General features: G+C 33.7%; 1 long non-coding RNA gene across 1 annotated transcript; it reads left to right on the forward strand.

Moving 5' to 3' along the window:
• The first annotated feature begins 13772 nt into the window (after nucleotides 1–13772).
• Nucleotides 13773–19766, forward strand: LOC148781434 (uncharacterized). Its single transcript, XR_016058988.1, has 2 exons — nucleotides 13773–14334; nucleotides 19573–19766. It is a non-coding gene; the product is annotated as an uncharacterized LOC148781434 (long non-coding RNA).
• The last annotated feature ends 5422 nt before the right edge of the window (nucleotides 19767–25188 follow it).

Below are 25188 nucleotides of genomic sequence, written 5' to 3' on the forward strand. Positions count from 1 at the left end.
ATTGTTGCAACTCAAACTTGAAAAGTTGCTTTGTCTTTATGTATAAAGAACTCAGATTTCTCTATCTCAATATCAAATTTTACACAATGTTACACTTTTTTTGGGAAAAATTATGTCAGTATTGGAAATCATTTCTAGTATGGAATGCACCAACTTTCCCAAAATTTACATGGAGGTCTGGTTTTTTTATTTTTATTTTTTTCCAATTTTACTTCTGAACCAATGTTTGTTACATTGGACTGATTATTTTATTTTATTTTATTTGAATTGAATTGTAGGGTTGTTCGAGTGCTTAGAGATCAATTAAGCATTGGTCCAATATCTAAAACATGAGACCTCTCTTACCTAAAGTTGAGTTGTTCGATATCCCAAATATTGGATAACATATTATAGATTTTTTTCTGTTTTGGGTTAGTCCGATGTTTCAAATATCAAACCGATATCTTATTCTTATTATTCTCCAAAATTTAAAACGGTTTTTTTTTTTTTTTATGTTAAGTAATGATTTGACGTTTGAAGAGTTAGAATTATTGTTTTTGTCTTATTGGCTTGACTCGAATCGTGACACACGAATGCCATGAATTTGGTGAACTCTTAAGAGCAATAAATACACTTACCAACTTGTAAATGCACTCCACTAACTTTAAATATCCAGCTGAAAAGCATGTGCTTGGCCACGATATTAGGCATAGCCACTCGTGTTCTTTTGGTCTTCCCAATGAATTCTCACATATATGAGGAGACATTAGGTTTGGAGGAGGAAAGATCAATGTTTCATGCCTTGAAGTTTCTCATTAAACTAGGCCCACCGGTTACTTAATAATAATAATAATAATAATAATAGAGTAATGATCGTATGAGACCTTTCTACACTTATGTGTATAGGATTTCAAATGATCATCATTAAATTTAACACAGATCTCTAAAAAAATGATCTCATAGGTGTGAGATTTGATATTTTTAGAGAAGTTATCACAATAATAATAATAATAATAATAATAATAATAATAATAATAATAATAATAAGTGATTTGATGTTTCAAAGAACGGATCACTACTTTAACAAATGACTACAACCAAAATAATAAGAATAAGGTGATGGATTGGCCCAAATCAGGGGAAGAGGCTAATAATGGGGTTGTCCGATGTTTGGGACATCAAATAGCCCAACTTTAGTGCCTTTAGACAAACCCACAATTTAAAAAATAAAAAATGCAATAAAAAAATTACATGATTTTGTAAACATCGGACTATAGGAAAACTGAAATAAAAAAAAAAAAAAAAAAGGTCAAAAAAGGGTTGGACCTCTGCGAAAAGTTTGAAAAAATTTGGAGCAATATGTGGTACCAAATTTATTTTTCGATACACAAATAATTTTTCAATTTTTTATTTGAACAGGCGAGATTAGTAATTGATCTTACTTTCATGGATCTACGTAGTAAATTCATTCGAAAAATTATACCGATTTTTATCAGCAAAGCTTGAAGCCTGACAAATCTTACACCTTACCAATTCTCTCGACTCTCTCTATCAAGCGAGAAAAGAAATTATAGGAAAAAATAGAAAAAAAGAAAAGAGAGGGCTACGCCCGACCGAACCGGGCGGGAATTGGCTCTAGCCTGACTTCGGGCCACAGTTTGTCGCCCATTAGGGCTAGGCCAGCTTGGGCTGCCCGGCCTATTGCCAGCCTCACAACATGCTTGTCTCTCGCTAGGCAGCTCCTCTCTCTCTCTCTCTCTCTCTTTTAGGGGTGGCAATGGACCTGGAACCCAATGGTCGGTTCCTGGTATGGGTCAAAAAATTAGAATCGAGGGGTAAGGTTCGGGCTCAAATCTTGGACTCGAATACTATTCAAGTCTTGGTCGGATCTACAAGGTCCGCATCTGGGTCCATATGGACCCCAACCTGGACTTGACCTGAATAGTATTAATATTTAGTATATAATATTTTACGAATATTTAAATAAATATAACTATATATTTTTAACTATAATATTCGAATAATACATGTATATAGTTAAATATATGGATTTTTTCAATTGGAAAATTGTTTGGTGCATCCAAGCCCGCAACCATTACTATGCGGGCTTGGAGATCTATACGGTCTACCAAAATCGGGTCCCATAAATAATTGTCTTCAAAATAAAAAGTAAAATCAACTGTTCAAATATTTTCTTCAAAAAATATTATTTCTAGCTTTTAAAAGTTATTTATTTTTGCATATTAATAAGGACCCAGTTTCTATGCGGCCAAGGCTGCATATGTAGAAATGCAACCCTCTTAATAAATCCATTTTTGAAATGGAGTTTAAATACTTTATTTTCAAGGATATGTAATATTTAACATAGAGATCATGCATTTGAATAAATAAATAAATTTTAAAAATTAGAAATAATAATTGTAGTAAGAAAATATTTGGACTGATAATTTCTCTTGTTTTTAGATGGAACACCTACTTACATCCATATTTAAGATGAATGTTTTACACTTTATGGACTACACATCTAGCAATGCGGACCGGTCCCCATGAAACAATTTTCTTATTAATAATCTTCATGTTAAAGATTACATATTCTTTAAAAAAAAAAGTATAAAATGAGACTACTTACCTTTGATACAAGGTGGTAACAATGATCTTGTTCATTGGATGTGAAATTGGGTGGCTACAATTATTCCATTAACTATAGTTAAATTTTAAAATAAAATCTCTTGAACTTCGTGACACATCCAAATTATCAAATTTCATATTAAATTGTTGTAAAAAATTGTGACTACCTTGCATCAAAAGTAATCAGTATTATTATATACAATCTCTTCTCTAAAAGTTAAAATCAAATTCTATTTAAAAAATAAATTATGAAGGAACCTATATTTCTACATGTGAGTAAGTGGACTCGTAGAAACCATGATGTATTTTTGGATCGGTTCCAGGTCCAAGTCCGATAATTTCGGTTGGGTTCAGTTTCGAGTGGCCTGAGGAGTTTCCACCCTTAGATGTGAAGATGAGAGAATGAGATACACGAGCATCTATTCTCTCTCACTCCATGTTTCCAATTTTGCACGGGCATGGCCCCCACCCACCCCTCATCACAACCCTACGATGGCCGCTTGTCTGTCCTCTGGGACCCACATGCCCAGCACCATAACGGCATGCTCTAGTGGTTGGCCTACGTGTCAGTCGCACGTGGGTACAACAAAAGTTGTTGGCCTGCGCACATGGGCCTGTCTGTCTAAGAAGAGTACGAGGGTCTTGGCATGTTCCCCCTCCATTAATGGGCCGGCAAGGGTACAATTGTCTTTTCTGACTTGATATCGTGGTCGACAGAACCACGAGCAGTATGGTGCACTTTTTTCAGTGAAATTGAGCCCAAGAGTTAAATATGTCACATTCTCTATAATTGTCATGCTAACCTACACGTGTATGGTAGGGGCTTCACCCAAACTCAGATTCTCAATACAAAAGCTCACACCGTATATTTAAGATGGAAAAAGGATGCTACCTTATCCTATGATGTAGAGCTACGGATGTCCCTCAAAAATCCATCGAAAAAAAAAAAAAAAAATAGAAGGATATTTTAAATGTTTAAAACATGGATGTATGATTATGAAAATTAAAAAAATTTGAAGTATGAGAAATAGTGTATTTTACAATATAATATCTATATAGTACATTTTTTAGATTTTCAAATTTTTATAGATCTACTTGATTTTAACCATTTTTTAAATTTTAAATTTTAGGAATGTCCATTTTTTTTACTTTATAACAATTTTTTTTTAAAAAAGACTTTTTTACCTTTTTTGGGATTTTGAAGAGCCGAAAATAGATAGAAGCTTGGAATTTGCATTCTAATTTTCGGTTTTTGAACAACCGAAAATAGGACTGCATATTCCAGAAGCTTGATAGAATACACAATCATATTTTTGGTTGTTCAACATCCGAAAATATCATATTTTCGATTGTTGAACAATAGAAAATAGGATAGAAGCTTGGAAATTGTATTCTTATTTTCGATTGTTCAACAACCGAAAGTAGAATTGTGTATTTCAGAAGCTTAAACAAGCCCCGCTATTTTTTGTTGTTCAAGAAAATTAGCTTACTTTCAGTTTTTGATCAACTGAAAAATCCAATCAATTCGGTTTTTAAAAAACCGAAAAAGGGTCAAAAATTTTTCTTTGCTTAAATTTTTTGTTATGAAGTGAAAAAAAGCGAACTGGGTTGTCATGGGCTCTAGCCCAATATCAGGCCACAATTTATCGCCCAAGCCTTAATTTCGGGCTGAGCCAGTTCGGGTCGCCCTGCCCATTGTTAGCCATAAAAAAAAATTCAAAAATGTATAAAAGATCCAAAACAAGAAATTTATTTGTAAAATTTGTTTATATGTATTTTATAATTTTGAAAAATATTGGGACTTATTTTGGCCAGGAATACTTTTTTGAATTATTTCTAAAATACCCTCAATCACAAATTGATTTTTTCAGAATCCATTTTTTTTGTTTCTAAATTTTTTTACCGCATTTATATGTACTTTATTTAGTTTTACTTTAAACATATTTTTCATATTTGAGGGATTTGTTTGTATTATTAAAAATTTTAACACTTTTTAACGTGACCAGATCATTGTAGGAAGCATCGAACATGAATGGTTACCCGGACATGGGGCCAAAAGCGATTACTCGATACTAACTAGTAGACTGACCGAATCAACCGCCCTAACCGAGCAAGTTCGGGTCAATCAAAAAAGTGTTAAAAAAAACACATAGACACAAAAAAAGCTAATAAAAGATGAAAAGTATATTTAAAGAACACATCCAAATGAAGTTGAAAATTAATGAAAAAAATGGATTTTAAAAAATCAATTTGAGCTCAAGGTTATTTTTCAAAATTTTCTAAAAAAGATGAAAAAATATAAAAATAAGTATTAATGATCGAAACTGTTGGGTGAGTGTGGCCATTAAAGGCCCTAAAAGAGATTGTAATAAAATATTTAGATATAAAGAAACATGAATTCAGTGGGAATGTGACCCCTCATGGACTATATTAAGCAAAATACATTTGTTGAACTCGGAAGGGAAAGTAGAAAAGTACAAAGCGAGGCTCGTTACAAAATGATTCACTCAAAAAGAAGGGGTAGATTATGATGAGATTTTTTTCCTAATTGCCAAATTTCTATCTATCCAAATCTTTATAGCCATAGTAGCCCATTTTGATTTTGAGGTTCATCAGATGGATGTCAAACAACATCCTAAACGAAAATTTAGAAAAAGAAATCTACATGAGTCAACCCGAGGGATTTGAGGAAAAAAGAAAGGGAAACCTAGTGTGCAAGCTTAACAAATCTCTCAGAACAAACATCTCATCAGTGGTACATAAAATTTCAAGAAACCCTAGCCCTTGTGGGGTTCTCTACGAATAATGAAGACCACTGTATCTATCAAAAGATCAGTGTAAGTGATGAGGTTTTTATTTCCTTGTATCTGGATGATATGCTAATTGTTAGTAGCTCGATTGCACTAGTAGTAGAGATAAAAACTTTCATTGCACAATACTTTAATATGAAGGATCTTGGAGAAGCTTCATATGTGTTGGGCATCAGGATAATAAGAAACATAAAAGAGAAAACTATCCAACTTTCCCAGGCAACCTACTGGAAAAGGATATTGAAAAAGTTTGATATGAATAAGTATAAGCCTATGTCTACCACAATAGACAAAAAGACGAAGCTTAGTAATAAGACGTGTCCTATATAAGATATTGATATAAGAGCCATGGAGAGAGTGCGTTATAAGAGTGCAGTTGGGTCCCTTATGTACGCCATGCTGGGAACAAGGTCTGACTTGTCTTTCGTCATAAGCATGGTTAGCCGATTCCAATGCAATCTTGAAGAGGGGCATTGGAGGGCGGTTAAGAGAATCCTCAAATATTTGAAAGGGACCACGAACCTTGCTCTAATAGATAAAGGAGGAACTAAAATAACAATTGAGGGATATTCAGATGTACGTTATCTTGCGGATCTAGATAATACGAAGTCCACATCTGGATATGTGTTTATGCTTGAAGGGGGTACAATTTCTTGGAAGTCAAAGAGGTAATATGTGGTGACATTATCCACCATGAAGCAGAATACGTGGCATGCTGTTTGACGGCCAAGGAGGCCCTATAGATTGAAACTTCTTAATCAACTCAACTTTTACCCAATGCGTCATGAGGTAGTAAGGATTTTCTGCGACAACATGGTGGCACTTTACGTGTTAAAGGAGCCACGTTTTGATAATAAATCCAAGCACATTAAATCATGTTTCTATCACCTGGGGAATGAGATGAGATTGAGAGAGATCGATATTAGCTATATCCCCACATTTGATGATTGCATATCCTCTGGCAAAGGGGGTTGCCCCTAATATTTTTATAAAACATGTGAGAGAGATGGGAATTAGAGAAAGTGAGGAAGAGAAAATGTAAGGCCTTTAAAGGCCAAGTGGGAGATGTTGGGTGAGTGTGGTCATTAAAGGCCTTATGAGTGCTTGTAATAAAGTATTTTGATATAATGGAACATGAACTCAGTAGGAGTGTGGTCCCTCATGGACTATACTAAGCAAACTACATTTGCTTATACTGAACTGAGTTTTATGAATTAGGCCAGTTGGTTGGGAAACACAAATGTTACCTGGGCATAGAAAACTATCCAATAAGGTTTTAATAGGTCATCCCTTTATGAGGTTGCAGTATACATGGATGAGTGAGCCGATGGACTGTGTAACCCTTGTGTGTGATGGTGGCTATTAGAGGGGGGCCAAAGCCTCATCCATGTACCATCACACGATATGCATATATGATAGTCATTTTGGGAAGTCTTACAACCTTTCAAGGTGAAGCTTATTCATGTCTGAGAGATACCCCTATGCACCACATGAGTTATGGTCGCATCAGGTTTAGAAGATCTTAGTTTGTCTTTAGGGGAGAACTTGAAATCCATAAATTGTGATTATGACCCCTTGGCTCATCTGTCAGACTTTGGTAACCCACTAAAGTACCCCCGCATAGACTGCGGGTCATAGGAAACACTTGGTCAATTTGATAAAGCAAGTGTGGTCCGTAGTCGACAGTTAAAAGTGGAGTGCCTCATTTTTTATTGATTTAATTCCTAGACCATATGGATCATTTTCTCATCTAATGAATTTAATTATATTTGTTTTATAGTATATATTATTTTAGAATTATTATTTGAATTTTTTTAGATCTATAGATATTTTATTTATCAAAATTAGATTTATAAAAACAGAGATATTGGTTTAACATTGATTTAACTATTCAATAAATTTTGAAATTCATTTATTGAGTTTTTAAAATATTTAAAATTGTATGGGGCCCATTGTGCACATGCGCCTACCATGGCCTAGATGTTGGGGCCCATAAGATCCTCTCATGGGTGGCGCGCCCCACTCATTTAGGAGCTTTCTAATTTTTGTGATAAGTGACTTTGGCTTAAAGGCCAAGTTGTTATGTGTTTTGGAAAGGTATTAGCTTGAGGAAGCTTTGAATAGATTTTTGGAAAGCATGAGAAGGCTTGTGCATTATTTTGGTATGCACAATACTATATTTAGAATTATTTTATGTAATTTCTATTGATTGGAAAATGGTTTAAGAAAGGGTGATAAACGTTCTAGCACCTTCCATAATGTTGATGGTCCATCTATGGAATGAATGACTCAAATCTCTCACCTCACAAGTCACCTAAGATCAATGGTTATTGTTCAATTTCCAATCTATTCAATGGAGGGCTCAAATATATCCCTGGCAAGATCACATTAGTCATTCTTTCAAAAACAATTTAAAATATTTTCTAAAATGATGAAAAAAATTGAAAAGAAATATTTAACAAAATCCCTTATTTTTGGAATTTTATATTATTTTACCCAGCCGGTTCACTAAAACTAGCTGAAGCCGGAATCGACTAGTGGCCGGTCTCGATCTAACCGGGCGGTTAGAATTTGAAACACCTGATTTCTCCGAGACTTGTCACGACCATCCCAACTCGATCCGATTTGCTCGAATTTGGCCCAACCCATAGCTAGGTTCTGGTGATGAGTCGTGCTTTCCTACACTGCTATACACATAGAAAGAAAAGAAAAATTGAGTAGAAAAAAATGGCCCAGCAGGAACCGGGTCCAAGGCAGGCCGGGTGGTTCCATAAAAAATTGGGGGTTGATTATGGCTGCAGCCTTATGCAAACCACACCCTTAAGAGAAAATTTTGATTTTGATTTTGTTTCATTCATCCTCTAAAAATTGGATGGTCTCTGTTTAATTTTTTTACGTTAGTCACATGTTGAAGAGGTTATGTCCTCAAATTTTGGGGACATAAAAATACTACTAGATTGAATTTATCTGAAGGAGTAAATGGATAATAGCTTTTTGCTAGTGCACAAAATTTCAACATTATTGGAGTGCAAGAATTTCTTAGAAAATCCTTAAAGTTTGGAAAAAGATTAAAAAAATCTTGAAAATGGACAGTCCAGATAATGCTGATGCACTAGCCAGAGATGTTTCACTTTGATCTACGAGTGGCTTTCCCCACCCTTTTCTCTTCTCCCCTTCTTCCCCCTCCGAGCTTTTTTTTACTTTCTTTGTCTTTCTTTTTTTGAAATCCCTTTTCATTTATCAATGACAATCACGGTTAATTGTTCACAAAAAAGACGGTCCAAATAATATATTGAAGATGTATTATTTTTTGGAATTAAAATCTTTTTTTACATATATTCATATATCTCGATGTCGTGATGATTAATTTTACAATGGATTTTTTAGACCCACCTTAATTCTATATTTTAAAGTTGCAGGCTCGTAAAAATTTTCCTTTGTGTTTAAAATACCCATGGTAGTTCAAGTTATCCCAAAAAAAATTAGATAAAAGTCTTTAGACTTGGAATAGTTGCTTCATATGAGGGAGTACATTCACGTGGGAGCACAGTACAACCCTTTTCAATAATTTGGAAAAAATTGGTTGATGTTAGTGAAGAGCGTGTATGTGACGTTTGGGTGTCCCGTGAGAGTGTGGAAAGGGGGTGGAAATGTGGAATTTGAGAGAATTGAAGTGATGAGAGAGAGAGAGGGGGGAGGGGAAGGAAAGGAAAGGAAAGGAAAGGGAGTGAGAATTGTGCCCCTTTTGGGGTAGACAGTTGCAGAGAATCAAACCTCGACAGTGACACAGACTTACGCCCCTCAAAACACCAAAATCAATAGATGCTAAAAAGTGTCCGCTCTTTTATTTCCGTACTGACCAAACTATCCAATCCTCTCATGAAAGCAGAATTGCATCTTATTTTTTTGTTTGACCAACCTGCCCTTCATTTTTTTTTCTTAATAATGAGTTACAAATTGAAGACATCAATATCAACCTAATCCTAACCTCTCTTTCCCACCGTCTTTATATATATATATATATATATATATATAGTCTTAAAAGTGCTTATAAGTGATTTTGAAGTGTGTTTCGCATCGTAAGGGACATAATAAATATGTGGCGGTTTATCAAACGGGATCGAAACGAACAGTACCATTTTCGTGGCGATACTACGTGTTTTTTGACTGTCACGGAAATGACGATACCACTATGAACATGCTAGCTCTATGATACTCTTTTAATCCTCATTGTATGAAATATATATATATATATATATAAACACTACGCAATGCCTATAGGTGAACATGAACAATGATTTTGCCTATGCTCATCACCGTTCAAAGTTCATCGTACGGTCACAGTTGTCCGATAGTATTTCATTTTTCATTTTTTTTTTCTACAAATCAAAATGATTTGAAATTTGGAACTTGTGTTCATAAAAAATAGGATAATCTAATAAAAATATAAAAAAAATAATTCATAAAATATAAATTGATCAAAATGCCTCTGAAACTTTACGGGGGTATTTTAATCAATTTATATTTCCATAATATTGTTTTTATTTTTTTATTAGGTGCATCTAGCTAAGATGTACACACGCTCCAAATTTCAGATCATGCCGATTTATAGAAAAAAAATAAAAATTTAAATACTACCAAATAATCGTGACCGTGTGATAAATTTTAGACGGTGATAAGCATAAGCAAAATTACTATTTATTTTTTCTTATATCACTATTCATTTTTTCTTATAGACAGTGGAAGGGCTTTTTCATATATCTATATATATATCTATATATATATATATATATATATATATATATATATGTAAACTATTTGAAAACATGTGTATTTTACTCATGTCCAGTGTTGCAATTGCCAGACAGGGAAGCATTGTGGGAAACGAAAGGGGCCAATGAAAAAAAGGGTGGTCATGGTAGCAAGACACTTGTGAAAAAGTGTCCGTACGTAATTTTCTCTATTTTCAAAGTGGAAGGTTTTGGTTCCACACAGCTGACAAAAACTCTCTGCAAGTGGGTGGATACCCTCTTTAGCATGAGAGAGAGGCCTGGGGGCATGGGAGTACATTCAATTTATGTGTGCTTACATATACATGCATTTTAAGGTGGATGAGGTCTTGATCTTTGGATTTTACTGCTCAAACCTTTGTTTAGTGAAAAGCATGGCCTCTCACTGTGATTAAAAGGTTTCTCTCTCTTCTCACTTTGCCAAATAGGTGTTGCTTTTGTCGTAGCATGTACTCACACTGTTCCAACAGCCATAGGTTTCTCAATGTAGTTAATGTAAGAACCTTTATAGTTATAACTCTATCTCTTTCTCATCTGGACTTGGGACAGGCAACGACAGAGTTCCCTATATATACCCATTTCAAACTGAAAATTGTTCAGAAACTCTCTCTTGCGAATTTCAATGGTGCTGAAAATAATCAATTTCACCCAAATTTATTTTGAAACTATGCTCATATTGATCTCAAATAAAAAACAAGCCCAAGTCAAGTCAAACTTGAATTTAAAATTGAATACATATATATAGGATGCTTATTATGACCCAATTGCGTATTGTATTTTCGAAGTCAGGGGCGTTTAATACCTTCCTCGGAGACTACGAAAACTTCTCGTGCAGCTAGGGCCATGGTTGAAGCCAACATTTGAAAAGTTGGCCAAATGGTTTCTACTCGGCAAGTTACTGAGGCTCGGGCCCTTGCCGTGCCCCAGTTGTCTTGAGTTGTCATTGGTTGGAGATCCAATTTGAAGATCTTAAATAACTAAATAAAATATATATATATATATAATTTTTTTATTAAAAATAAATATATTTGTAACATGTTTATTTATTTTTTCTATCATTTTGGCAAATATTGAAATGTATTTTGGCCATAAATACTTATTTTTATATTTTTCCCATCTTTTTTAGAAAATTTTGAAAATACCTACAGTCACAAACTCAATTTTTAAAATCTATTTTTGTTTCTACTTTTTTAACCACAATCGGTTGTGCTTTATTAAATTTTACTTCACTTTTTTTTTTTCTAATTTTTTTTTAAAATTTTTTATTTTTTTTGTTTTAATAATGTCCAAAGACTATATTACTCGGACTTACTCAGGCGAGTAGTTGGCTGGGGTATGGGACGAGTAGTCGGCCCAGTCGATTTTTCCAACACTGGTTGAAGCAAAGGGTTTCAATTTTGGATAAAGTTGAGTTTTCCCACTATTTATACATTTGCGTTCCTTTTCGAGAGTTTGAGTTCTAAACTCGGTTATCAGCCCTTTGTTCACTCTTACAAAGAAGTGTGGGCTTTGAGTTCAAGATCTTTGCTATAGTTTTCTCCGTACTTAGACCTTTAGTAAGACGTTTCATTTGAGGCTACTTTTTTTTTTACCTTGATTAAGAGAAGCTTCTTTGAATTTGGCTTTCAAGGGCCTAAAAGCCATAATTGAGTAATGAAGAATAAAGAAATAAAAAGCAAATTTAAAAACTTAAAAGTAAATGAGGGAATATAAAAAAGAAAATGTTTAGATAAGGTTGCGACCTTATACTATTGAAGTAAGGTGCACCGCAAAAGTCCCACAAAAAAGAGTGTTTCTGTGTTGGAGGACCCTCTAATAGATCATCTTGACCGTAAAATGTATGGACATGAAGAGAAAAAAAAAATATTCCAAGTCTAAAATATAATGTATATTGTAACAAGTTATTTGGACTGTCTATTTTCAAGATTTTCAATTTTTATTGATCTGCTCAATCTGACCTATTTTTTATATTTTAATTTTGTAATTAACGATAAAATAGATTTTCAAGCTATCATAAGTTTTCCAACATTAGAACAATTTCTCTAATCAAATTTTAGAGGTTCGTCTTGCTTCTACAGTATAAAGAGGTAACCTTATACATACCTCACCCAAAGAATTTTTTGTCTCGCGTAAAGAAAAAGCAAATTAAAAAACTCAAAGAAAATGTGGGAATATGAAAAACTTATTATCTCATGTATGATTTTTAAAAGAAATTGAACAATCGTAACTACCCCTTGTAACCTGGAACGAATCTCTCTCACACATCGTTTGTTTGCACATGTGCGTGATGGGAATGAGATGCATGAAGGTTGAGAATAAGAATCCCTCTCCATATGTGATGTGAGCTAAAGATAATTGAATGCCTCTATCCTGTTTCATATAGGGCTGGCAATGGTATGGGGCTGGCCCGACCCGGACATGGTTAAAGAGGCCCTAGCCTTATTTGGGCCGAGCAATGTTTACTTAATCCAAAATAAAAATAAAACAATAACTTAAAAAGGATTAGGCTAGATTGCCCTGACCCAAGCCCTGCCCTAGGGTTGTTGTAGCCTGGTCATGACTAGGGTTGAGAATGGGTCGGATCGGGTTTGGTTCCAAAAATATACATAGGATCCAGATTGGGATCTGAATTCCATTGGGTCTAGATCTGGATCTAAAAAGTATACATGAGATCAAGATCCTAATCCAGACCAGATCGGATCCCAATATTTATTATTTATATATTATTTTATATAAAATAATATATAATAAGATATATATATATATATATATATATATAATATTATAGTAACTAAGTTGGATCTAGATCGGATCTACATACAGTCTACATTACTTTCATATCCAAATATAAAAAAAAATATTTTCAATAAAATAAAATTATCAAAATACCCCTGAAAGCTTCAAAAAGTATTTTGGTCATTATTTTTTATCAAAAAATTATTGTTAATATTTTTTATAAGTGCACCCCAATGAGAAGATGGCACATACTAAATTTCATATTCAAAAAAATTGTATTAAACAAACTCAAAATAAAATATTTTAAGACGTTGGATCTAAGATCAAACGATGAGTGACTCTCTTGATAAAAAATAAACGCTGAATTGTAGAGGGAACATAAAACTTCTATATTATAAAAAATATAGAACATGAAAGTTTTATGTTGTAAGAAAAATATATAACTTCTATGTTGTAGGGAGACCATAAAAAGCTTTCCCTTCTATTATTTGCTTCAATAAAAGTAATTGTAAAAGTGGGAGCACTAGCATACGTCCAAGGCATAATGATTAACAACAAGCGTGCATCGGGCACAAAAAATAATTCGAGGAGAGACATGTCATTATTAAAAAGGATTCACAAGGCTATTTTCGTCAACATCATAATTTTAGGGAACAAAATGGGCCCCGTTGAGCAAAGTCGCGGATGGCAAACTCCCAACTCGCCTCCTCTCTCTCTCTCTCTCTCTCTAACTTCCAACTCTCTCTCTCTCTCTAAGCTTCCAATTCTCTCTCTAACTCCTCTCTCTCTCTCTAAAACTCTATTTAAGTCTCACTCTCTTCGGAAATTCGCGCCCATCCAATTCACGTGCGGCGGGAAAAGGTGAAAACCGCTTTTTGCATATAACCGCTTCTCCTCCTCTGTAAAAGAGGTTTCGCATTGCCAAACCATCACTGATAAGTCATGCTTATTTCGTGAGGTAGTTTCGTTCACAATCACGAGAAAACCATTTTTTCGGTGGTTTTTTATGATCCCAAAGCGGATTCCTGGATCCCAAAATCGGCAAAAAGAAATACTCTGAAAGTTGTCTGCACGGAATTTCAACCGATTAGTTGAGGCAATGAGTGGTTTTCTCAGAGCATCCTGAACGGTGAGAATCTGTACAAGAAATACGGTTTTGATCGATTAAGAAGCCCTTGAATTTTAGTGAATTACGGTGGAGTTACAAAAGCGGTTTTGATCTAGTAAGAAGCGGATTTGGGGTTGCAGAGGGTGGAGAAATCCAAAGGGATCGCATTGATCCTTTTCAGTGCAAGCGGTTTTCCAAGGATCATGCGGTCTCTTAGGATGTCTCCATCTTAATGCAATAAAATTGAGCTCCTCTTGTGAAAAGACATTGAAGGTGGTTTCAGGTGAGTAGTTTTTTTCAGAAATGGTTGATTGTTTAGATGTAAGCGGTTTTTCTGGGTTTTTATTTTTTATTTTTTTGAGGTTTTGGGATTGAATTTGGTGGATTTGATGGATTATGGATCGAGTCTCTTGATCAGTGTTCCTAAAATCTAACATGAAGGGTTAACCAGAGATGGTGTTTGGGAGCCGTTTGAACGGGAATCGAACTAACTAGGTCGGTTAACTGGACTAACCGATCAAGTAGACTTTTTTTAAAAAAATAAAGTCAAAACCTAAAAAAAAAAAATATAGAAAAACTTTGATTAAATGTATAATATCTTATTACATACATTTATATTAAAAAAAATATTTGAAACAACTTTTTATAAATTAATAATTGAATACTATGGTAATGTACATGATCTCAAACATGTCACATAAATCTTTTTGTTTCCCGGATGGATTAAGATATTCTTTGAAGATATTTTTGTCATGTAAAATCTTCTCTCAAGAATTAACATATTCATCCCAAACCTTAAATGAAACTTTCTAGTTTCTTTTCTACAAACATCGCTCACCTTAGCAACAATAGTTTATGCACTTTTTTACAAATAATAACAATAGAGTGATGTTATTAAATCAAATAAAAATGCCAACTAATTAAGACAAGAAATAGAAAGGACCTCTTCCATATAGTTTGATAAAGCATAATTCATACAATACTTTTTCGATGAAGTTAAATAAGACATACGTCACAAAACGTACATCTCATGATGTGCAACAAAACGTAAAATCGATGCACAGTACACTGATATGTTCTACTATTCTTATATGTTCTTATATGTATCTACCATATCCATATCAATGTGTTGCGTACTGTTTTTATCAAAAAATAAGAACAATAGAACAAATAATTTTATCAAAAAATAATTTTATTAAGCAAAATAGAAAAGCACTTCCCATATTCATCATAAACCATAATTTTATTAAAAAACCATAATTTTATCAAAAATAATTTTATCAAAAATAATTTTATCAAAAATATTTATCAAAAAAAAAAAATTTGTTAAGCAAAATGGAAAAACACTTTCCATATTCATCATAAATAATTCCCATAATTTTATCAAAAATAATTCTATCAAACATATTTATCAAAAAATAATTTTATTAAGCAAAATGGAAAAACACTTCCCATATTCATCATAAAAAATAATTTTATTAAAAACCCATAATTTTATCAAAAATAATAATTTTTTTAAGTAAAATAGAAAAGCACTTCCCATATTCATAAAAAATAATAATTTTTTATTAAAAAACATAATTTTATTAAAAATATAATTTTATTAAGCAATATAGAAAGAAACCTCCCATATTGATCAAAAATAATAATTTTATTAAGCCAAATGAATTTTTTTTTAGAAAAATCAATTTCTCAAAATCGAGCAACATTTCGAGCAAGAAACGATCCTCAATGTTCTGATAATCGAACAAATCATTACACGTGCATTTTAAAGGCTTCTATCGTCTTTCAAATGCAACAAATTTCATAAAGCATTATTCAGTATTTTGGATTTGATTGATAAAAATGGCGGACATTTTAGAACTATGCAATTTTCATGGCCTTGTGCAAAAAAAATTTATATAAAATAATTCACTCCATCATAAATAAACATACCAATTTTATTTGAGATTTGAAGCCTCAATTATCGATATCCACAACTCAATTTGATAAAAAATGGCCAATAAATGGATAAAAAATCTATGTTTTTGGATCGAATACGAGTTCTCTAAGGAGCAGCTTTTCAAGCAAAAATCAACATTTGATCTTTGGTTTTCTGAACAAATTAAAACTTAAATTTAGTAAATACTTCGAACATCAATCAAACCCTCATATTTCTTCAAGAAACATTAGGTATTAAGGATATTATTCAAAGAATAGCGAAAATTTTCAAAAACCTTAAAAATCTGCCATTTCAATTCAAGAATCTCTTTTTTTTTCAATGTTTAAATCCAAATTAATTATTTTATATTGATTATATAGTGATTTAAAACATTAAAACACGAAAAAAAATCAAAAATGGCTGCAAAACGAATTGAAAAAGGTGAAATCTTGGATTCACATTTCTCCTGCTACATATAGTCGCCTCTATTTCAAAATAACACCGTTATTTATACATTACCGTTATTTACTAAAAAAAGGCTGTTATATTGGCAAACCGGTCCGGTTAGCTGAAAATATGCGGTTTGACAAAAACACTACCGGTTTGACCCCTAAACGGCTGGTTTTGAGTAGGAAATTTTTTGAGGTTATCACCTAGGCTACTAGACACACGAAACCGGCGCTAACCGGACTCAGAACCCTAATGGTTCCGATCTAACCTGCCGGTTTTTCCAACACGGCTCGCGATCCAAGTTTTGGTTCAGTAAAATGGACGATCCAGTTTTGCTGCTTCGTCGTGAATTTGTACACGACTTAATGATTTAACGACCGATATTGAATATCGACTGAAGCTAAACAGATCGCGTGGTAAACACGTAATGGATATTGTATCATTATCTAAATAACGAAAAAAAAGGAACAAATGGAGGGCCCAGATATCGTCATTCATATTGAAATGGGATCAAATGGACGGTCTGGATTTCCATACCTAAATATTTGGGCGTCCATCAGTACAGCGGGTCTTAGTGCCAACTTCCATACTGGCCCGAGTTATTCCGAACCTTACTCTGATCGGAGCTTGGTCAAGTCGGATCGAAGTTTAACACGAGGCTATAAACGTCCTCAGCACAATATTTTTTAAAAAAATATTTTCTATTTTTTTTATTTTAAAGAAAATGGTCTATTATTTCTGATTAGTCTAAGGTGAAGACCTTAAACTTTCCCTTAACCTGATTCAAGTTCAATTACATAAATGATGATGGTCCCCTATCTATGATATAAATAGAACCCAAGATTTCATATTGTGGCACTCGGCACCTTGACCACCGGTGTCTTGAGCCGATTTCTATATTCTTTAAAATGTATGATTTTCTAAAGACAAGAATCGGTAAATTGACTTAGTCGGGAGTCGCCAGCCTGTGAACAAGTGCTATACAGGAGAGGGCCATGGAATATGGTACATCTCGTGGATGGACCATGGAAAAGAATCTATTTATTCACGTATTATGTCCACCACCCATTAATGAGAACAAACGGTGGACATCATCAAGATTTAGCAATATACCACTAGAGTTGTGTATGGTTTTATGTTCTTTGACATTATAAGTGGGAAAGTATACATACAATACCTAAGTGTGTTCTATAGATACATCTAGGACATCTATCATCCATTTCCTATGACGGACGGTGGAGATTAACTGTACATGATTGAACGACGATCATTGTGGCACTCTGGCTAATCGCTGTCACCCATCTAAGCAATAGATGTTCCCATTGTGTACCTTATACCGTACACGGGATTATGTGTATCTTACTTTGCTCTTCTTGGAGGAAAAATATACCCCATGGAGTGCATTATGCATTTGTGCCCTTTTTGGGATCATCATCGTACATTCCACAATGAGTGTAAAATGTACCAAGGACTAAGTTCGTGTATTTTTGGAATGACCCGGTTTCTATGCGGCCAAGCCCGTATATGTAGAAATGCAGGCCTCTTAATAAATATATTTTTGAGATGGATTTTAAGACTTGATTTTTTAAAGACATGTAATCGCTAGCATGGATATCATGAATAAAAAAAAAAGAAATTTAAAATTTAAAATTTAAAAATTTAAAATAATATTTATAGTAAGAAAACATTTAAACCGTTAGTTTTCATTGTTTCTAGATGAAACACATACTTGCATCCATATTTAAAATTGATGATTTACACTTTCTAGACCGTATATGTAGAAATGCGGTCCAGCCCGCATGAAACAATTTTCCTTTTTGAAATATATTACGTATAGATACTATTATCTGAGATGGAGATGGCAATGGACTCCATCAGTTAATTTCCACCGTCCAATGTGGATTGAATGGTAGAATGCCCTATGGGCAAAAGTAATTTAATGAGCCCTAGTAGTGAATACGATATGAAAAAATACACAATAAAACTATTTATCTTTAGTACAAGTACGTCACAATCAGGCATAACAAATGAATGTAAAATTAGGTGGCTGAGGTATATCATTGTCTATCTTTAGTACAAGTACGTCACAATCAGGCATAACAGATGAATGTAAAATTAGGTGGCTGAGGTATATCATTGTCTTGGCTTAAAATCCTGAAGTAAGTTTTTTGAACTTTATGCTATACCCCAACCAGTAGATTTCACATCTTGCGGTATACAATCCCATACCGTATTTTTCCATGTTATTCAATTTTTTCTCATTATATAATATTTATCCTTAGTAATAATATGATCTTTTAACTACATGTATACATGCTAATAATTTGTTTTTGTTTTTATTTCTTGTTATTTTATCTTATCCTAAGAAAATATAATTAACCTTTTACTTACCAAAAAAAAGTATGAATTGAACAATTCCTTACAAAAGTTTACATCCACCGTGATTTTTCAACAAAAGGCTATTATAATTTTTCAATAATACATTCGGTTTGGTAGTTTGGAAGTTGGTTACTCTCAAATGAATAAATTTTAGACGATCATTATCATCATTAAAGTCTTTTTTCAACTATTTACAAGTCGTTATACGGATTTTAATCTACCATTTTACTCTATCAAAGACTATATAATGAGGCTATAAGCCATTGTATGTTTTTGTTGCTACTTCTAGCCATGTACTTAACGAAATTTGCTTTCTTTTGTTTTGATATCCTTAAAACGCTTTTTTAACCCTTTTGTCCCAAACAACATGCGTCACATCATCTAGACCGTTTGATAACGTTCCATTCTATGCAACTTTTTGAAAAGACTGAGGATGCCTAAAATTGGGTCCCAACCGTCTTCCACGCTCTCTCCTCACCCTGAGGTGCTGAGATTGGACTCCATTTCCATGAGCCAATGGCCCTACTGCAATTTTAGGGTTTGGACCTCCAAAAACTCGTCTCTTTGAATGTGTAAGGCCCGCTTCGGTCCAATCAGGGCAAGGGCCTCTTCGTCCTGGTCTGGGCTCAAGCCGCCCTATTGAGACCAGGGCCAGCAGAGCCTGTTGGAGATAGACATTCACTAACTTCTTTGGGCAAAAGGACCATGTTAATTGGAAGTTTAGCCCTGTTGTATCAGTAGATGACCCCACGTTGCTGTTTGCTAACGCAGGTGACAGCAAACCGTGGAACTGCGATGTTGAGATTGTGATGGTTGTCTGCATTGGGGTGGGGTTTAATGGGATTACTGGTATTTTTATGGGAGTGGTATTCATAAGTTATGGTGGAATGGATTTCTAGTACTGGTTTCTATTGCTTCCGGTGTAAAAGAAGCTGCAATATATTAGAAATATGATTGATGTTTTTGGAGTCATGGGGTAGCTGCTTTAAGTTACTTGAGGTCTTGAGATTAGTTGCTGCTTGAGATCTTGAGATCAGTGTTATCAGCATCGGACTAGTGCTTGAATCGATAAAGGGCGGGTCCAATCAGAACCAATCCAACTAAGGCTTTTTTTTATATATATAAAAGTAATGAAAAATTCACCAAAATTTTAGAATTAGAAAAATAGAAGTTAATCAATGGGAAAGTAGTAAAAAGAATAAATTATTTTAACATGATTAAATAATTTAGAATTGCTTTTATCTAATGAGATATTTTCCATTTTATTTAAATGACATTAAAATATTTAAAACATATTTCTCTAGACATTTACATGGGCAAGGAACTAGAGAGAGAGCAATAAAAAAGTAAAAATTTTCACAAATTTGACGTTTCAATTTTAAAAAGAAGGAAAGAAAGAAATAGTTTGATTTTTTATTGCAAATTTTAAGAACAATTTTTGGTAATAAAAAATCACCATGCAATAAAATCTGGTAAAGGATTTGCGATAAATTTGAAAAATAAAATTTGAACTCAACTTTCCAAGCTAGATGGTCCAATAGAATTGGTAAAACCAGAAATCGAACCGGTTGAACCATTCAAATGCCGGTTTTGACCGGATCTATATAAATCCTAGTTTTGTGCTTGGTTTTATTTTTCTTAATGGGTTTTTAGAGAGGGAAAATATATATTCTTTCCTGGGATGTTTGGATTTCTATAATGGGAGAACTAGGTTGTGTTTATATCATAGTTAGCTTAAAACACCATTTCTTCAAAAAGTCTCCATTTTTCCAAAAGTTCCTCAAAAAATCATTTTTTTTTAATTGAACCGATATAAATCTGTATTTTATTTTCTTCAAGACAAAATTCAAAAAAACTTCTTCCATATAACTTTATTTCTTCATTAACTTAATATTATCGATTGGAAAAGTACATAATGAGACCATTTACCTTTCGTACAAGGTGATCACAATTAATCTTGATCATTGGATATGAAATTGGGTGGTTGCATTGATTTAATTAGCCAAGCTCAAAGATCAAAAGAAATATTCTCGTACTTTGTGACTCACCCAAACTATCAGATTTCACATCAGTTGTAGATAATTGTAATTTCCCTCTACTAAAGATAAATGATATACAATCCCTATTGAATTTTGGTTTAAAGAAAAATACATTAACAGTGGGAGAAAATTAAGAACCTTTATTTAGCAAAAAAAATCCTTCAAAATTTCACCAATAAGTTCCCTTAAAAATAGTATGCAAAAAAATACAAGTAACGTATTTCCCAAAAAATAAGATATCAAAACAATCGTATGTCTCAAAATAATAGATAGAGTTAGAAGAAGAGTAACCCAATAAAAAATATTTTTTCTTTAAACCCTTAGCATCTTCATAAAGAGCAAGAGAGATATTCAATGTTATTAATGATTTAGGTAGCTAGGAATTTAGTGTGAGATTCGAATTTTCTTAAGCATTTTGTTCCTTTTTTTATGCATAGAGAAGTTTAATTAATTTCGTATTTTTTATTTTCTTATTTCATTGGTGTATATAACATAGCATTTTAGATGGACCACTATTTTACATCTTTGCATCTTTGTGTTTTGTTTTAGTTAACTACAATTCTATATAGAGGTTTTTTTTGTTTTTTGTTTTTCTTTGAACAACAATCTTGTACCTTACTTTACAGCTCTTGTTATTCAGTAATGTAGTCCTTGGTTTTAATATTATTGTTGTTCTTTCATTTTATGCTCCCAATAAATTTATGACATGTTTTTTACCGTGACAACAGAATAAGCATTGTTGTTAGATTTATTGAAAGTTAAGATAAAAATTTGTCAAGTAATATTCCAATGACACTAGGTAACTCCATTAAATTATTGTTCAATGGTTTTAATGTATCGATACAACAACTACAAATCATAATCCTATATTATGTCATCTTTCCATATCTGAATTTTTCACTCAGGTTTTTTTTAAGCCATATTTAAATTATTCATGATTCTATAACTTACTCTCTTTTTTTAGCGATCAGTATGTTTTACCTGATTTTTTCCTCAGACTTTTTGAAATAAAACTGGTTTAGTACCGATGTTTTGGTTCACCTACATATTAATATTCCCCAACTTGCTACATATGCTTCGTAGCACTAGAGTTTTGGTTTTCGGATTTAGTGATTTCTTTAGCATTTTTGTGAAGGTGGATTTTGATGGGTATTTGCTGATTTTTATTTTTATTTTTTTGTTATAGTTGAAATGGATTCGTATTGCTGGTTTTGTATTGGTTCATTTGAAAAACAAGGTAGGATGTACTCTGAATATGACTGTTGCTTTTGAATTGATGGGGTTGCTGCGTTTTAAGTTTGGGACTGTTAAATTTTATTGAGTTTGGTTTGTTCAAGTTGCGTAAAGAATCCTGGTTATGATTAGTTACCCGTGGTGTTCATCTAGGGTTCTTCGGTACTCTATATATATTTGAAAAATTTACGTACGGGCCCGGAATCTTTTTCAAAACTATACGGTAGACCAAATTTTTCAAAACTTTAGGTATCGGATTGACCATTTTTAGGGCGACTGATATTGAAGGCATAAGATTTCCCCCCCCCCCTTACCTTCCTTTTTTTTCTTTCTTTCTTTTTTGAAGTGTACCAGTCCAATGTCTTCTAACATAATACCACATTTAAATTAAAAGAAAATTACGTAAGTATGATATCTCTAACATAGACCTCGCCCAACATTTTCATTTTCTAAATGTTCGTGAGGTCAGTTTGATATTAGAGATATAGGAGTGACACAATTTTTTTTTAGAATGTGGTCCAATGTTGGAGAAATAGGGACAATATACTTCAGAAAGAACTATGAAGTATGGGGTGGTCCAAAGTTTCCAATATCTTACCACCCCAAAATTGGGTCAGTCCGATATTTAGAGTATGATTGCCCTATAAACAATAAAAAATCAAAAATAAAATAAAAACCAATTATTTGTTTGCAATATTGGATGAGTAATGATCCTATAGGACCCTCTCCTACCCATGTGTGTAGAACCCTAAAGGATCACCATTAAAGTTGGCATGGATCTCTAGAAAAGTTAACACATGGGTGTGGGACTTGACTTTTCTATAGATCCGTGCCAAATTTAATGGTGATCCTTTAGGGCCCAATACACATGGTAGGGGAGGGACCTATAGGATCATTTCTCATATTGGACCGGTGGCAAGACTGGAATGAAAAAACACACCAAAAAAGGGACATCCACGTAAAAATTTCAAAAAACTTGGACCATCTCATAATTCTGGAAAAGATACCCAATCTATACGTAATTTTCCCTCTTTGAGTTGGTTGTCATGTAACTGGCACAAATTGGAGGACCTATTTTGGTTTTCCTATATATCGCCATAGTATTACTAAGCATTTCTTATCCTGCTTGAGTATCTTATTTCATTGTTACTTTATAGTTTGCTGATAAATCTTTGTGGTTGAAACTTGAAACAGGCATTACAGCAATAAACTTAGCTCTTATCCCCCAATTCCCTACACATTCATTATATTGTAATTGAATTAGATTGTTAATAGAAAATAGTTAAAGCTTGGGGTACTCGAGCACATATGTGAGTAGGTTAAAGTAACTTTTTTTATTTATTGAAGTAACCTATTATTGATGAATTATGTTATTGACTGCTAAAGTAGGTAATTTTTAGCTTCCCAACTAGGGAAACTGACTTACTAACAGGCGATAAGATGAGAGATACTAGACTTAGGTCAGATAGTCATATGTGGGGAGGATCCAGTACCATACCTATTAGGAGATGCAAGTTAGTTCAAGAAGAAAACCCAAAAAGGGCAAGGAGCAGGTCCCAAAAGACATGGTTGGAATAAGTAAGAAAAGATATGGGGACTAGTGGCTTCACTAAAGGTATGATCCTTAATAGAGTAGAATAGCAGATGAAGAATTGTGTAGTTGATTAAAAAAAAGCTTTGACGATGATGAACTAGAAAAATGGACTGCAACAATTTTTCAAACAAATGTCAAATTAGGGAAACTAATTGCATCGATTTTGAAGCGTCCCCCCTCTTCCTAGAATCCTAGGGATTCTCAAGAATTCTTGGAAGGCCAGCGAAAAATTTATTAAACATGCTCTAACGGGCTCATGAAATTAGATCTTCATAGACGACGAGGCCAAGAGGTACAGCAATGTTGTCATTCATTTTGTTGAGGCACATCTCAAGGGCCTCCATTAGAGAGTGAGTCTACTTTATGCTCAGATTCCTCCTTGAATTGAGCCACTACTTCCATTAGACGCAAGTATTTTCTCAGCAATCCTTATTTCTTTTAGGATGCTGTATAAGTGAGACAAAGACTCTTGCATTCACTTCTATGAGGTGATAGAGCCTCGTTCCCTTAGATTCTCTATGGACAAGGTGCTCATCCAATTCAGTGTCACCACAGGCCACTTTAAATCGAGCGAAATGTGCTTCCGATGATCCTGTACCATCAAACTTGACGATATATGGTCTGATTTCCTAAAGGGAATGTTGATATGGCTTTTCAAGTAGCAGTTAGCTTGATTCCAGGGAAGCTACAAACTTAAATGGCAAGGTTGGTGAGGACTTGGGGCAATTGAGTGCCCCGACCTGAGCATGGACACATATAGGGACCAGACTTGTTCACTGAACCGCATTAGGAAAGATCGAATTTCCATCACATGCATGGAGCTGCTACATGTGAGACACCAGGAAGGGCCACCGTTGGCCTTGCGACCCCGGCCTTGACTGGGACCTTGTTTCATTACAACTGCATGATACTGTCTGTCATGACTGCCTTTAGAGAGGTTTGAATGATCTTTTGGGATGTGAAGATTCAGACTCTTTGCCAAGCCCTCGATTTTATTGCAGCAGAAGCAACTGTGGGTTCTCGGTTTCGGTAGCCTTTGTGCTCCCATGATTGAGATCTTGGTTGGAAGGGTTGCCATGTTTCTGAACCCATACCAAAACAATTAAATAGAGGGAAAAATAAGTTAGCTATAAAAAGATTGAAGTTGAAGGATTCCCCAATGGATTCACTACCGACTTGTTCATGCATTTAGTTAATCTTTTGGACCAGATACAAGACATGCAACAAATTCTTCCCTTTATGGGATTTATATTATGTTATGGGATTACATTCTGTGGGAGCAACAAATGATGCTCTATTAACTACATCTCAAAATACAACAAACTATGATTTTTGAGGGTGTACATGGGAGCAAGATAGAATTCTATAGAAAACTGAAGACAACAAAATCTATACCTTGCCATTGTGTTTCTCTATTATGAGCCATTAGCCTTTTCATTCCTTCTTTGCCTCCCATTGTTTCATAACCTACTCCATGTACTTCTCCTTATAGAAGCTTCTTACAGTTTTGACAACTATTTG

This window comes from Amborella trichopoda, chromosome 7, assembly GCF_054954075.1.
Source record: "Amborella trichopoda isolate Santa Cruz 75 chromosome 7, AtrichopodaSantaCruz75HAP2 v2.0, whole genome shotgun sequence".
NCBI lineage: Eukaryota > Viridiplantae > Streptophyta > Magnoliopsida > Amborellales > Amborellaceae > Amborella > Amborella trichopoda.